The following is a 16,456-nucleotide window of genomic DNA, read 5'->3' on the forward strand; positions in this document are numbered from 1 at the left end:
TTCTCTCTGGCTTCAACAGTAACATCTTTGGCAGACTTCACTGGCCACTCACTCTCTGGGAGACTTAGGAACTCAGGACCCAACTGCCACTTTGTGCCTTCATCCAGGTCCTTGGGGCTTGCCCCTCTTGAGATAATGTCTGCAATATTGAGGGGCCCAGGGACCCACCACCAGTCTTGGACATTTGTATTGCCTTGGATTTCCCCAATTCTGTTGGCAAAAAATGTCTGGTAGCCGTAGCTTTCCCGCTGGATGGCTCCCAAGACTGTCTGGCTGTCGACAAGGTGGTACCATTTTTCCACACAGATGCTGCAGTGCTTCTGGAAGTGCTTTTTCAGACGAGCTGCATAGACTGCTCCGCAGACCTCAGCTTTGACAGCGTCCCCCTTGTTGTCTAATGGTGTCAGCCCGGCTTTGGCTTCGACCAGCCGTATGGTCACGCCCTCTGGTAACTCCCACCGAAGGTACAATACGGCACCGTAAGAGCGTTCACTACCATCAAAGAAGGTGATACCACAGGGCTTGGAACCTGTGTCAGGTGGCGTCAGGGCTCTGATGAATTTCAACTGGCTGAGCTCAGCGTAGTCTTCAAAGAGACAGATGGCATCTTCACGGAAGCTCTCAGTCAAAGGTGCATACCATGTATCTATTGATGGACCGTAGTTGACCTTTGCTTCCTGGAAAGCTCTCCTCACCAAGATGGCTCCCTTCTGTTTAACAGGAGTTGCAAGACCGAGGGGATCGTATAGCCCAGAAACTTGACTGAGGAGCTCTCTTCGGTTGAGTGGATCTGGCACCTGCGCTCTGACTTCTTCTCTTGACAGGTTTTCTCCGAGTCTCATTTTCTTTCTCTTTTTGGAGAAGTTCACAGCTACCATCAAGATAAGCTTGTCACTCTCAGGATCATATCCAAGGCCCAGGGCTTTATTGTTCCCTTCAGAGAGTTGGTTAGGGAGGACCATCACTGGGGGTTCTTCCTTCTTTAAGTGGCTTGATTCTGACCTCACACTTTGGCTGGAGTAGACCCATGCCTTCATGTAGAATCCTCCGGCTTCAAGGATGTGCTCAACATTTGAGGTTATTTGCTTGAGCTGGCTCAGATCATCATGCGAGGTCAAGATGTCATCTACATAGGCGTCTTGCTCCAGCACTCGACGCTCTTCTGGAAGATGGTGGAACATTGGCAGGTTGGCCGTCTCCCGCATGGCGACTTGAGCGATAGAGCCAGCTGGTTTATCGCCTATGTTAACCCTGGTGATGGCATATTCCTGGATGTCGTTTTCCTCAGAGAGTCTCTCCACAGGAAGCGATCTAGGTGTACTTCCTGGTCCTCAAGCCATACAGAATTGTACATTTTTTTGATGTCCCCAAGTGCAGCAAAGACACCTTGGCGAAACCGGATGAGAACAGCACGGATGTCATTGAGGACGTCTGGACCCTTGATGAGCAGGTCGTTCAGGCTCTGGCCTCTGCATTTCTGACTACTGTTCCAGACGAGGCGTACTGGCGTTGTCACTGAGTCGGGATTTGGTGCAATCAGGTGACTGATGTACCATACGGGTCCAGACCAGCTTGCCAACTCTTCTACGGACAGCTTGACTGCAGCGTTCCGCTCAACCATCTCATGGACTTGAGCTTTGTAGGCAGCCTTCCATTTTGGCTCCTTAGCCAACTGCTTCTCAGTCCTCAGGAATGTTGCTTCAACTGCTCTACTGTTGTTTGGCAATGTTGCTGGGTCCTCCACCCAGGGGTACTTTGCATGCCAGTGTGGTTTCTCGCTGTGGTGATCTCCATTGATGTATGTTAGTCCACTCTTTATTTGCTCCAGTTCCCTCTCCTCAGAGATTGTCATCTCCTTTCCTCCAGGTTGGCAATTCCCACATCTGCAACCGCCACACCTGGGCTCACACGCAGCCCCAATGCTGTCCCACCTCCACCAGTCCATGAAGTCTCGGCTGGCAGAAGACGTAACTGCTTGGGACAGTTGAGGTGAATGAACTGGGTTTTTGCTGGTATGCTCCTCGTACGCAACAGCTGCTGCGCGCATGGAGCGGGCGAAGTGGGTTCTGGTTCCATGGGCTGTGACTTTAATATTTTCCATGAGATCTGGATGAGAGCCACCCACTGATTTCCCAAGGGGACCATCCCACAGGACAAGGTCGCCAATGGAGCGCACTTTTTGAGGGACGAGTTGGCCTTCCTTGTGAAGAGCTTGATTTTAGTGGGACGAACCAGTTCATGACGAGGGACATCAGGAAATATCTTCTGCAGTGTTTTGGGTGGTACGTGGCGATTGACCTCTGCGATGCTGTCCAGCCCGTAACAAACAAGCTGGTGGGACCTCAGGGTTCCTTTTGCAGTTGCAACCCGGATCTTCAGGAGGTAACGCTTGGTCTCCACCGTCACTAGCATCCCCCCGACTCCATGAACTTTAAGCGCCACATCCTCACTCCTCAGGTTCAGCTCACCAGCCGCCTCATGAGTGAAGTAGTTCGTATCGGATGCCAAGTCTATCAGGGTTCCGATCCTTTGGCCATCATTTGCAGTAACTTCCACGATCATCATTATGACAGGGTACTCTTCAAGGCCATTCTCTGCCAGCAAACTCCTCTCAGGTACGGCTGAACTGAATGTCTTTGAGACAGAGTTGCAGAATGCATCCCGGCACCGCTGGGCTAGGTCTGGCGGCAGGCGTGTCAGGAACTCTTCCTGGGTTTCTGTGTACTTTTTCCATCTACCTCTTGCTGGATTAGGCTTTGGCCTCCTTGCCCCATCTCCCTTACTTGCAGCTTTGGGACACAGGTAGTAGTGATGACTCGGACTTTGAGCATCCTTACACTCCTCGCTTTTGCACAGAAAGTTGGTCTTGCACTCTGCATCACCATCGTGGACCTCCAAGCACTTGCCACAAGCACCAAGTTTTTTAACTGCTTCCTTCTTCTCTTCTGTTTTGAGAGCTTTGAACTTATTGCAGTAGTAGAGTGTTTTTCTGTGGCCCCTTTCTCCACAGACGACACAGGGTGCTTGGGCGCTTGAGGAATTGGTGCTTTTTGTTCGGGCATGTTTTTTCGGGACTCTTGTCTCCTTCCTGCTGGGGTCATCGTCCCTGAGCTGGTCCAGCTGCTCATAAATCTTTTCCTGACTTCTCAGAAATTTGAGGAGTATGTCAAACCTGTCCTCAGGTGATGAGGATTCCTCTTCCTCTCCTCTGGATACATGGACCAGCCACTCCTTCTTTAAGCCCTCCAGCAGCTAACTCTCCAGGGACTTGGTAACGAGTGGATTTTTCAGGGCGCCAGTGTTTCCCAATTCACAGAGGTCATACAGGGCCTTTTCCACGATTTGTATCAAGTCCACAATCTTCCTGGGTTGATTACTTTTTACTGGTGGCAGTGCCTGCAGCTCTTCAATGATTTCCAGGGCAATTGCTGTTTTATTTCCGAACCGATTTCCCAGCACACGAAAGATTTCATCTGCCGTTCCATATGATGACAGGACATTGTCTTCCAGGCTGCCCAACAGCTGGATTTTCTTGACCTCCTTGGAACCATTTGGTTCGCCTTGCTTTTGTAGTGCCTCCCATTCTTTCATCCAGAGGTAGAAGTTCCGCTTTTTGCCATCAAACCGTGGGAGTGCTGTTGGTTTCAGTTTGATAGCAGGTGAGTGGTGTGGCATCTCCTCAGAGGACTCCTTCTTTTGCAGCTTTGCCTGCAGTAGGGTAGCCTTGTCAGAAATGAACTCTTGCAGCGTACTCTCCACATTCCTGACGCGCTCCCGGAAGTCAGGCTGCTCTCCTTCAGGGACCCACCGAGTCCATTGGCGCATGGTTCCTTTTGCCATTTTCACCAGCCCCTCAAGGTTACTGAGCATCAGTTTGTATACCTCCAGCTTCAGGCTAGCTTTGCTCGCTGCCAACCGCTTGCACTCTTTTTCAGCAGCCTCCAATACAAGAGAAAGTTCGGAGCAGCCAAAGTTTTGCCATAGAACCTTCTGGACAGTATTCTCCACTTCCTCAAGCTTCTGTTCGCAGTCCTCTGCTGTTTTTCTCACATCTTTACTGATGTCCTCTTTAGCAGTAGGTTCAAGCTCCGCCTCCTCAATCAAGTTTTCCACCTCCTCATTTGCCTCCATTACCTTCTCCGCCTGAAGTGTGACCTTGCTGAAGGCTTCCACCAGTTCTTCTGCCGACATTTTCTTGCAAGACTTCACCAGTAAGTTTGCCTGTCGAGTAAACCACTGTTTGGCAGTCGTTCTTTCCCTCTTCAGCTAATGCAGGAATTTTGAATCGGCCATTTTGGGCTTTGCTAAGAGCTTTGGAGCACTGGGCCTGGACACAGCAGTGGCTTGGCAGGGGCGTTGGGTGGACTTGGATGCGGGAGACTCAGTCTGGTTTGCTTGGGGGCTTTTTTAACCAGCTGGCACTGCGGTTTTTCACTGTCAAGTGTTTTGCTTTTTTTCGCTGTGCTTATCCCACACTTGAAGGGATGTACCAATGCTGAATGTGGATTCTGGATTTCACTCAAAAGACCAGACCGTAGTTACTTTTTTCCTTTTATTTTCCTTTAGTTTGCAACAGTTTTTCCAACAAAGAAACAGCTTCTTTTTTCTTCTTTAGTATTTTTAGCAGTCTTTAGCAGTGTTAGTAGACTTTAGTTTTTTAGCTGTCATTAGCAGTCTTTAGTAGCCTTTAGTTGCCTTTAGCTGCCTTTAGTAGCCTTTAGTAGCCTTTAGGTGAAAAACCGGCTGTCTGTTCAGCTTTTGGTTTTTGGTACACTTTTGGCACAACTCTGCGTTATCTGTAATGAACCAAACCTTTCTCCACTCTGCGCTGGCGTCTTTTGTACTCCTTGATTTAACATAACTGTCTAATTACCGGGCTCGCGCACCAGCAGATGAGACGGGAGCGCGCCACGTTATACCTGCGCGTGAACGTAAACTGATCGGCTCTGATCATATAAGCCGACTGGCCGAAATAATGCCGAATTATATACATTTCCTGGGGTTGCCTAGGTGAATAGGGATGCGGATGTGCTCTAAGATAAAATATAATTTTATTAAGTGGGGTTGGGCTGATTGCTAAGCAGCCGCAGTTGCGCGCTCGCGCATCAGCTGACGAGACAGCTGTTTGCCGCTACACACACACATATATATATATATATATATATATATATATATATATATATATATATATATATATATATATATATATATATATATATATATATATATATATATATATATATATATATACACATACATATATATATATATACACTACTGTTCAAAAGTTTGGGGTCACATTGAAATGTCCTTATTTTTGAAAGTAAAGCACTGTACTTTTCAATGAAAATAACTTTAAACTAGTCTTAACTTTAAAGAAATACACTCTATACATTGCTAATTTGGTAAATGACTATTCTAGCTGCAAATGTCTGGTTTTTGGTGCAATATCTACATAGGTGTATAGAGGCCCATTTCCAGCAACTATCACTCCAGTGTTCTAATGGTACAATGTGTTTGCTCATTGGCTCAGAAGGCTAATTGATGATTAGAAAACCCTTGTGCAATCATGCGCACACATCTGAAAACAGTTTAGCTCGTTACAGAAGCTACAAAATTGACCTTCCTTTGAGCAGATTGAGTTTCTGGAGCATCACATTTGTGGGGTCAATTAAACGCTCAAAATGGCCAGAAAAAGAGAACTTTCATCTGAAACTCGACAGTCTATTCTTGTTCTTAGAAATGAAGGCTATTCCACAAAATTGTTTGGGTGACCCCCAAACTTTTGAACGGTAGTGTATATATATATATACACACACACACACACGCATATATATATATATATATATATATATATATATATATATATATATATATATATATATATATATATATATATATATATATATATATATATATATATATATATATATATACACATGTGTGTGTGAAAAAACAAAAACAAAAAAACAAACAAAAAAAACCCGATACAAATAATAAAAAAAAACGATACCGATAATTTCCGATATTACATTTTAAAGCATATATCGGCCGATATTATCGGACATCTCTAATAATATATACACACACACACACATATATATATATATATATATATATATATATATATATATATATATATATATATATATATATATATATATATATATATATATACACACACACTAGGGCTGCAACTAACGATTAATTTGATAATCGATTAATCGATTAATAATCGGATAAAAGAGACAAACTACATTTCTATCCTTTCCAGTATTTTATTGAAAAAACCAGCATACTGGCACCATGTTGTGGACATTGGGGGTGCAGCATACACCAGCAATAACACAGAAATGTAACTCATCAGAAGTGAATCAGATATTGTACACATTTCTGTTGTGAATAATAAAGGATTCATTTTAGGCTGCCTCTGAATAATAGCATGAAATATTCCAGCACCTTCATAACGTTTAGTTATACTGAAGCATCACTCAAATCTAAATATATTTATATAGCTTTATCGGCCCGTCTACATTGATCCATTATGAAACCAACCTGAGATATTTCTGTCCGTTACGTTTATTTCCAAATTGGTAACCGTGCGTTTTCTCTCTCAAAACGGAGTCAAATGTGCCGGAGAAACATTATCAGCCCAGCGTTGCAACAAAGGCATAACGTTAAAGTTACTTACAAAAAAGCTGAACTCATGAATGCTTGTTGCCACTATGGACTTAAAAAGTTACGTACTGTGAGTTCCTCCCTTCATCCATGGCTCCAACAAGTTTCCTTTTCAGGTGCTCCTGAAGAAATGTTGTACTTCCGTGCCATTTTGCAGGAAACGGTCTTCTTTGAAGTCTTTAAAGTAAAGAGTTCCCACACTTTTGACGACTTAGGTTGTACACTTTTCTCCATTGAAGCAATAACCTCAAGATGTTTCTCCGCTAAACTATCGGTACTGTTTTCCTGCGCCGTTTTTCGAATGTTTCCAGACGGCGTGGTCACGTGAGCTGCACATGACACATCATTGGCTAGCTTACGCCACCTCATGAGACGTAGCCTCAGCGCCGTCCTGTACTGTTTTTGTACTTACTTTGATTATTGTTTCTCAGCTGTTTGTAAATGTTGCAGTTTATAAATAAAGGTTTATAAAAAAAATAAAAAACATTTATTTAAATAAAATTTAAAAAAGCCTCCGCGCATGCGCATAGCATAGTTCCAACGAATCGATGACTAAATTAATCGCCAACTATTTTTATAATCGATTTTAATCGATTAGTTGTTGCAGCCCTAATACACGCTTATACACACACACATATACACACACACATTAATATATATATATATATATATATATATATATTAATGTGTGTGTGTATATGTATGTGTGTGTGTATAAGTGTGTATATATATATGTATATATATATATATATATATATATATATATATATATATATATATATATATATATATATATATATATATATATATATATATATATATATACACACACACATACATACATATATACACACACATATATACAGTACACACACACATATGAATATATATATATATATATATATATATATATATATATATATATATATATATATATATATATATATATATATATATATATATATATATATATATATATATATATATATATATATATATATATATATACATATGTAGCCGGGACGGGTCTGCAGGGTCCCGACTACGCTGTTCGTGTGTAGTACTCTGCGTTCATTCAATGACATGGGACACGGGGCTGGTTCAACTTCTCACATCAACTTTATTCCTGCATGACGGTGACATGAAACACAATGTGAGTGCAATGGTCATCTCCTTTCCACATAACTCCTCTCTGTGAGGAACAGCGCAGACTGCCTACTCACTATTACATTCCTCCATACAGTAAAGTAAATAAACACTTCTAACATGGAGGCCAAACACACACATACCTGCATGACGGTGACATGAAATACAATGTGAGTGCAATGGTCATCTCCTTTCCACATAACTCCTAACACACACAAAAAATAAAATACATTGAGCATGTAGGCTACAACATGGAGGACACACACACTCACGCACGTGTTCACTTACTCACGCATATAGTATACAGGGAAAAGTCTCGGCAAAACAAACTCTCCTTCTCTCACTCAAAATGGCTCTTTAAAACACGCCACTATACAAAGACCTACATAAACACATCTCGAAACATTTGCACACAAACATTCTTCCGTTAATTTTGCATTTAAACTCAAGAAATATGATTTGTTAATCCCAGAGCAAAACAACATACCTCTCTGTGAGGAACAGCGCAGACTGGGGGAAAAAGGAAGCTATGCACCGTCATATCCTCAAACTTTCAAAATAAAAGCTGAGACTTGTAAAAATAGAAGAAATACAAAAATAAATCTACAAAAACGTGAATTATATTACTAATAATCCGTATTTAAAGTAAAAAAAAACTAAAACACATCATGTGATGGATTTTGGTGAAATTAATAACAATAATATCAAATAAAAAATACCAAAATATGCTGTTTCCTTTTTCTATCTGTTACATATATATATACACACATATACACACGCACACATACACATACACACACACACACACATATATATATATATATATATATATATATATATATATATATATATATATATATATATATATATATATATATATATATATATATATATATATATATATATATATATATATATATATATATATATATATATATATATATATACATATATATATATATATATTCCACAACGGGTCTCCGTTGTGGAATTTTAGGCTTCATAATGCGCCACACATTTTCAATGGGAGACAGGTCTGGACTACAGGCAGGCCAGTCTAGTACCCGCACTCTTTTACTATGAAGCCACGTTGATGTAACATGTGGCTTGGCATTGTCTTGCTGAAATAAGCAGGGGCGTCCATGGTAACGTTGCTTGGATGGCAACATATGTTGCTCCAAAACCTGTATGTACCTTTTAGCATTAATGGCGCCTTCACAGTTGTGTAAGTTACCCATGTCTTGGGCACTAATACACCCCCATACCATCACAGATGCTGGCTTTTCAACTTTGCGCCTATAACAATCCGGATGGTTCTTTTCCTCTTTGGTCCGGAGGACACGACGTCCACAGTTTCCAAAAACAATTTGTGAAATGTGGACTCGTCAGACCACAGAACACTTTTCCACTTTGTATCAGTCCATCTTAGATGAGCTCAGGCCCAACGAAGCCTACGGCATTTCTGGGTGTTGTTGATAAACGGTTTTCGCCTTGTTTTAACTTGCACTTACAGATGTAGCGACCAACTGTAGTTACTGACAGTGGGTTTCTGAAGTGTTCCTGAGCCCATGTGGTGATATCCTTTACACACTGATGTCGCTTGTTGATGCAGTACAGCCTGAGGGATCGAAGGTCACGGGCTAAGTTGCTTACGTGCAGTGATTTCTTCAGATTCTCTGAACCCTTTGATGATATTACGGACCGTAGATGGTGAAATCCCTAAATACCTTGCAATAGCTGGTTGAGAAAGGTTTTTCTTAAACTGTTCAACAATTTGCTCACGCATTTGTTGACAAAGTGGTGACCCTCGCCCCATCCTTGTTTGTGAATGACTGAGCATTTCATGGAATGTACTTTTATACCCAATCATAGCACCCACCTGTTCCCAATTTGCCCGTTCACCTGTGGGATGTTCCAAATAAGTGTTTGATGAGCATTCCTCAACTTTATCAGTATTTATTGCCACCTTTCCCAACTTCTTTGTCACATTCATGAAGTTTGGTTCTTTTATGAATTTATTATGGGTCTACTGAAAATCAATCAATCAATCAATATTTATTTATATAGCCCTAAATCACAAGTGTCTCAAAGGGCTGTACAAGCCACAACGACATCCTCGGTACAGAGCCCACATACGGGCAAGGAAAAACTCACCCCAGTGGGACGTCGGTGAATGACTATGAGAAACCTTGGAGAGGGCCGCATATGTGGGTAACCCCCCCCCCCCCCCCTCTAGGGGAGACCGAAAGCAATGGATGTCGAGTGGGTCTGACATAACATTGTGAAAGTCCAGTCCACAGTGGATCCAACACATCAGCGGAAAATGTGAGCAAATCTGCTGGGTCAAAAGCATACATACAGCAATGTTAATATTTGCTTACATGTCCTTTGGCAAGTTTCACTGCAATAAGACGCTTTTGGTAGCCATCCACAAGCTTCTGGCAAGCTTTTGCTTGAATTTTTGACCACTCCTCTTGACAAAATTGTTGCAGTTCAGCTAAATTTGTTGGTTTTCTGACATGGACTTGTTTCTTCAGCATTGTCCACACGTTTAAGTCAGGACTTTGGGAAGGCCGTTCTAAAACCTTAATTCTAGCCTGATATAGACATTCCTTTACCACTTTTGACGTGTGTTTGGGGTCATTGTCCTGTTGGAACACCCAACTGCGCCCAAGACCCAACCTCCGGGCTAATGATTTTAGGTTGTCCTGAAGAATTTGGAGGTAATTCTCCTTTTTTATTGTCCCATTTACTCTCTGTAAAGCACCAGTTCCATTGGCAGCAAAGCAGGCCCAGACCATAATACTACCACCACCATGATTGACGGTAGGCATGGTGTTCCTGGGATTAAAGGCCTCACCTTTTCTCCTCCAATTATATTGCTGGGTATTGTGGCCAAACAGCTCAATTTTTGTTTCATCTGACCACAGAACTTTCCTCCAGAAGGTTTTATCTTTGTCCATGTGATCAGCAGCAAACTTTAGACGAGCCTTAAGGTGAGGCTTCTGGAGCAAGGGCTTCCTTTTTGCATGGTAGCCTCTCAGTCCATGGCGATGCAAAACACGTTTGACTGTGGACACTGACACCTGTGTTCCAGCAGCTTCTAATTCATTGCAGACCTGCTTTTTGGTGGTTCTCGGTTGACTCTTAATAATAATAATAATAATACCTGGGATTTATATAGCGCTTTTCTAAGTACCCAAAGTCGCTTTACATGTAGAACCCATCATTCATTCACACCTGGTGGTGGTAAGCTACTTTCATAGCCACAGCTGCCCTGGGGCAGACTGGCGGAAGCGTGGCTGCAATTTGCGCCAACGGCCCCTCCGACCACCACCTATGATTCATCATTCAATTCACCGGTGTGAGTGGCACCGGGGGCAAAGGGTGAAGTGTCCCGCCCAAGGACACAACGGCAGCGATTTTTGGATGGTAAGAGGCAGGCACGTGCACACATAGGGCCCAATGGGTGGTTGAGCCCCTGCCCTTTTTTTGCCTCGTCTTAAAAAGTGCCCTCTGCCTGTGTGTGTGTTTTTTGTTTTTTTTCTTCAAACAAAATTAATAAATTACTGTCAGGGATGTAAAAAAAAACAAAAAAACTCCACGTTTTCTTGTAATACGGGGTTGTTTGAGCCTGCCGCTTCGGCCAGAGAGAGAGAGAGAGAGAGAGGGCGAGTGAGTGAGTAAGTGAGGAGAGAGAGCCAACTGCGCTTCTGAGGAGACGTGACAGTGGAGCAACTTGAACCTATGTTATGGTCTAGTCGCCGTCCACTTATTCAGCATCTAATATGGGTAATATTTCAGAAAAACGCTGTATTATTCTATTATTCAATGTGTCAGCTTCTGTTTTTGCCGGACGTCGGAGCACGGCGCATCAATGGGTGAGGGCGGACCTACGTCACTTCCGCCTACCAATCCCCTAGCAACCGGGAATTCGTTGAAAACAAACCAGCTCACAGAGAACACAGCATTGACAGAAAAAGCATTTAACGAGCGTTGTGGCTTGGAAGTCGGCGTTAAATCCTTCATTTACGCATTTTTACTTATTCGCATATCGTGTGAAAAAACGAAAATGTATTATTTGCGTCAGACTCGTCTCAGTGAACTTTAAAGCTTCTCAGGCTTAGCTTAGCTTGCAAGTTAGCTTAGCCTGCGCGCTACTAAGAAAGAGACGCGGAAGTTATCAACAACAAGATCAAGTGTTAGTGTATAAAATATTGAGAGATTTGAGGGCTACATGTATTGAATGGCAACATGAAAATTATAGGGTTTATTGGTTTTTAAAAACCCAACTGTTAAGTGCAAATTTAAATGAAACCGGTTTTCGAAAATAGCTAGCTAGGCTATAGACTATATAGTATATTACTTATTTAACTTAATCCTCTTCTTCCCGGATGGGAAATAAGGCTTCGACGACTCGACGCCATTCATCTCGCTGCTGTGCTCGTCTCTGTGCCTCGCCCCATGTAAGCTTCATCTCTTTCAGCTCCCCTTCAACTGTTCTTCGCCAGGTGTTCTTTGGCCGCCCTGGCTTACGTTTTCCCGGTGGTGTCCATCTTAACGCTGCCTTTGGTATCCTCTCGTTGTCCGGTTTTCGAAAATAGCTAGCTAGGCTATAGACTATATAGCCTAGCTGTTTTTACCGCATGTTATTTTTGTACAACAACAACTTCAGCTGTCGAACGTTATAAGGTACAAATTCAACAAGTACAACATTAGCACGGACGTATAGCCAAGTTGTGGTTAAGAAGGTGGATTTTTGTTCCTTATATTTACCAGAAACGAAGTGATCCGAACACACGACCCGGGACTTTGGTGGACTCCAGTGAGAACCGTCCTCGTTTTCCCAGTGTAAAGCTGCGAGCCATTTGTCTCGTCTCTGTGGGCTTTTATCACGCTTTGGCAGAACAAAATACAACCTTTGTTTTCCCTGTTTCCGGTTGTGGTTAGCCCAACCAAAAACAACACAGTTTTTCGGCATTTTGGAGGCAGAATGACGGGTTTAACCAGCTTAGGTCGTGTTGGAAGCATATCCATATTTAAGTGTTACTTCTTTCTAAACTCCTATAGTCATATAAAGAATAGCTAGTATTCTTCCTTCTTTTGAGTCTCATAGTAAGGTGTTGGCCTTCTAGATTGGAATGTGTCAGAGTAGAGATAACTCGGAGTAGTCTAAACAAAGCGAGTGGGGGCGAGGGACAGACGGAAGATCATGGGACCTCCGGGAGACCGAGCTAGACCGATCTGGACCGGGCTAGGGAATGCTTGGGTGCTGGGTTGGTCTCAGGTTTGTCCTCTAAGCTTTGAGAATAAACTACAAAATACCAACTATTGCCTGTAGATTGAATATAAACATCAGCGTATTGCCATAAAAAGAATCTGGGAGAGACTAGCAATTTGAATTCCCCATTGGAGGAATGCTGGTCAACGCAACAATTTGGGGGCTTCGTCCGAGATGGCACGCTGTTGATTGATGACTTCTTGCAATCTTCTGGACAGACTCAATTGGCCAATTCAAGGTAAGCAGAACCTTTCTTTTTAGATAAAATCTGCGTTAGGAGTCTGGCCTGAAGTCTGTAAGTCAAACACTGTTTTGTAATCCCAGGCACAGAGTGGTGATTTTGATAGATTGATTGCATTTTTGCCCTGTCCGCCATTTTACATAATAGTTGTACATAGTGGTCAACTCATGTCATTGTGTCTTGAAGCTGTCATCTGTGCCTGATAAAGTTATTGGTTAAAGTCCATCCGTGTATTAAAATTCGCAAGGTTAAAGTCCTTCTGAATAATACGGTAAAGTTCTTGGTTAAAGTCCGTTCGTATTTTTAATTCTGAGGTTGGAGTCCTTATTAATAATACGATAAAGTTGTTGGTTAAAGTCCGTTCGTATTTTTAATTCTGAGGTTGGAGTCCTTATTAATAATATGATAGAGTTGTTGGTTAAAGTCAGTTCGTATTTTTAATTCTGAGGTTAGAGTCCTTATTAATAATACGATAAAGATTACCGTGACGGGCTGCTTCACTGACGAGTAAGCAAATAGTCGGGTGTGGTTCGCCCTGGGGATTTGGTCACCCCTAATAGAGTTCAAGGTTAAAGTCCTTATGAAAAATACGAAAAATACATTCTCGGGTTACGGATGGGGCATGAGAGACACAATGACCACAGGGTTTGACATGAACAAGTGTGACAGATAGAAATGTGATGGCGGTCGGGGAGGAATGTGATGAATCATTACTGTTTGATGATCAATTGAATGTACGGTTGTCGACAATGGAATTAGCAGGTACAGTTTAAAAAGAAAAAAAAAAGAGAACGTTCCTTGAAAGGGTTAAGAGGGAGTTTACAATACTCGAAAAGTCGTGAACTCAAACGTCTGGTAAAATAAAAAAAAAAAAAATAAAAAAAAAAAGGAACTGGAAGTTTTATGGTAAAGTGAAACGCAGAGAGTGTGCTGCTGAGTGTGAGTGTGTGTGTGCGGGAGTGCTTGCGTGTGCGTGCGTGTGTGTGTGTGCTGCTGAGTGTGTGTGTGTGTGTGTGTGTGTGTGTGCGCTGGTGAAAATGGAACACTCAGGGAGAGAATTTAAGAGTTTGGCGTACTATAAAAGTAAACGGGGATTACGTGGAAAAACGAAATGCAGCAAAAGAAACGATGATTAATGACAGAATGAACTGATTGGTTTTTTGTCTGCCGCGCATGCGCAAGACAATTCAAACGACCCGCCCAGACTTTGACTAGGACACCGCCCCCTACTCCAGTGACAAGAGAAGGAGGTATTAACACGCCCCCTCTAAGATTAATCCTGCCTCCGAAAATTAACCCCTTGTACACGTCTGACCATTTTCTCCGGCAGACATTTTTGACACATGACATTAACACTTTGGACATACTACAATATAAGTCTCTTGCCGATGCATACATGCAAGCCATTGTTGACCTTGCTTTCCCACCTGTACCTCCGGGAGGGAACCTTTGGCCAAACACTTTGGACAAAGTTAACCCTGATATACAAGGTGCCAAAAACAATATATGGCAGGACATTTTATTCATCCCATGCAAAATAGGGCTAATGACAGCAACAAGGAAACGACTACTTAAATTACAGATCGCTGAAGATAAAAGGTTAAAAGAACCAAAAGGTCAAAGATCAGCTAGGGTATATTCAGCAGTGGGTGACCTTGCTTTTGAGTTCCAACAGGTGGAGGAAAGAATCCTCAACAGACGTGCGGTTGGACTCGGGTGGTGGACAACACGATGCTTTAAAGCCGGTCTGGGGTAGACACTGTTTCGGCTGTGACCAGCCTGGTCACTGGAGTCGTGACTGTCCAAACATTTCCGAACAGGAAAGGTTCCGTCGTGCCAACAAACGAACACGAAGGCGTGTAAGAGGACGCCCACCGCAGGAGCCCCAGCAGGAGATACAGACTGGCCCCCTGCTGGACATGAGTGTCAAAGGACAATGTTATCAGTTCGTGATTGACACTGGCGCCACCCATTCGATTCTGAATGCAGAGGTACCAAAAAAACTGTGTGCTTCCTCTTTAAAGGTCGAAGGCTTCGCTGGGGTCACAAGAAGGTTACCTGTCACCAAACCACTTCCGGTTCAGATTGCTGGACCTCCTTTACAGACTGTACCCTGACATTCAAATCGCAAAGAAGGAACATTCCTGGTTTTACCTGACGGCTGAACCACCCAGCTGCGACACCACTACCAAGACTACTCCATGAGCTCATACCACAGCCTGAAACAACAGGAATGGCTGACATCCAACTGCTCTAACGGTGAAAACCCTGACTGGCTGAGATGCTTCCGTGTGTTCTGCCACCCGAGTCGCCATATGTTATGATTATTTATATATGTTGGAACTCAAGGTGTGGCTGCTCATGTTGACCTATCTTTGCAACAGCTAGCATGGTATAAGATGGACACATTAGTGTCCCACATTGTTCCCTTGCTCTCTGTCTCGCCTACAAAACCAAACAACTTAGGTCCAATGATAAGACACGGCGTAGCTGCCAAACATTACACCAACACCCAAATACCACATTTTCAAAAGATTAGGTTTAGCCCATAGTGATGTTAAACACATTACTATGGGCTGCACTTTAGACACCTGTAGGCTACGAGGAGCTAGCAGCTACACAACAGCTGAGCTAAAACGACACATTACACATTTAAGCATATCAAATAATTATAGTTGCTCATTACATACACATAGTCGTCAAGACAGAAGTCTGATAGAAAGTATTCAGTAACAAACATGTCTGCATCATTCTACTTTCTACAACATGAGCTTGACTTAATGAATTATTGGGGCCACCAGGTGTGGTAAAAATTCAAAATACTATTGCTAAAGCATCCGCCATAAGGGTAGTATTTTTCTAGTATTGGTGACAATATAAATATAAGCATATTTTGTTACTTTCACCATATAGAATAAATTACATAAAAGATAGGGTTTAGTTGAGTTTGAGTTATTTGTGATATCGCTAAGGGGTCCCCTACCCTAACACCACCCCCCAGTGGACCATAGAGGCTAAAGAGACTTTCATTGACCTCAAACATGACCTGCCCTCCGCTACTTGACTATTAGCTGACCTTTTTCTTAGATGTTTCTGAAAGTGATAGTATG

Source organism: Entelurus aequoreus, linkage group LG01 (assembly GCF_033978785.1).
Source record: "Entelurus aequoreus isolate RoL-2023_Sb linkage group LG01, RoL_Eaeq_v1.1, whole genome shotgun sequence".
Taxonomy (NCBI): Eukaryota; Metazoa; Chordata; class Actinopteri; order Syngnathiformes; family Syngnathidae; genus Entelurus; species Entelurus aequoreus.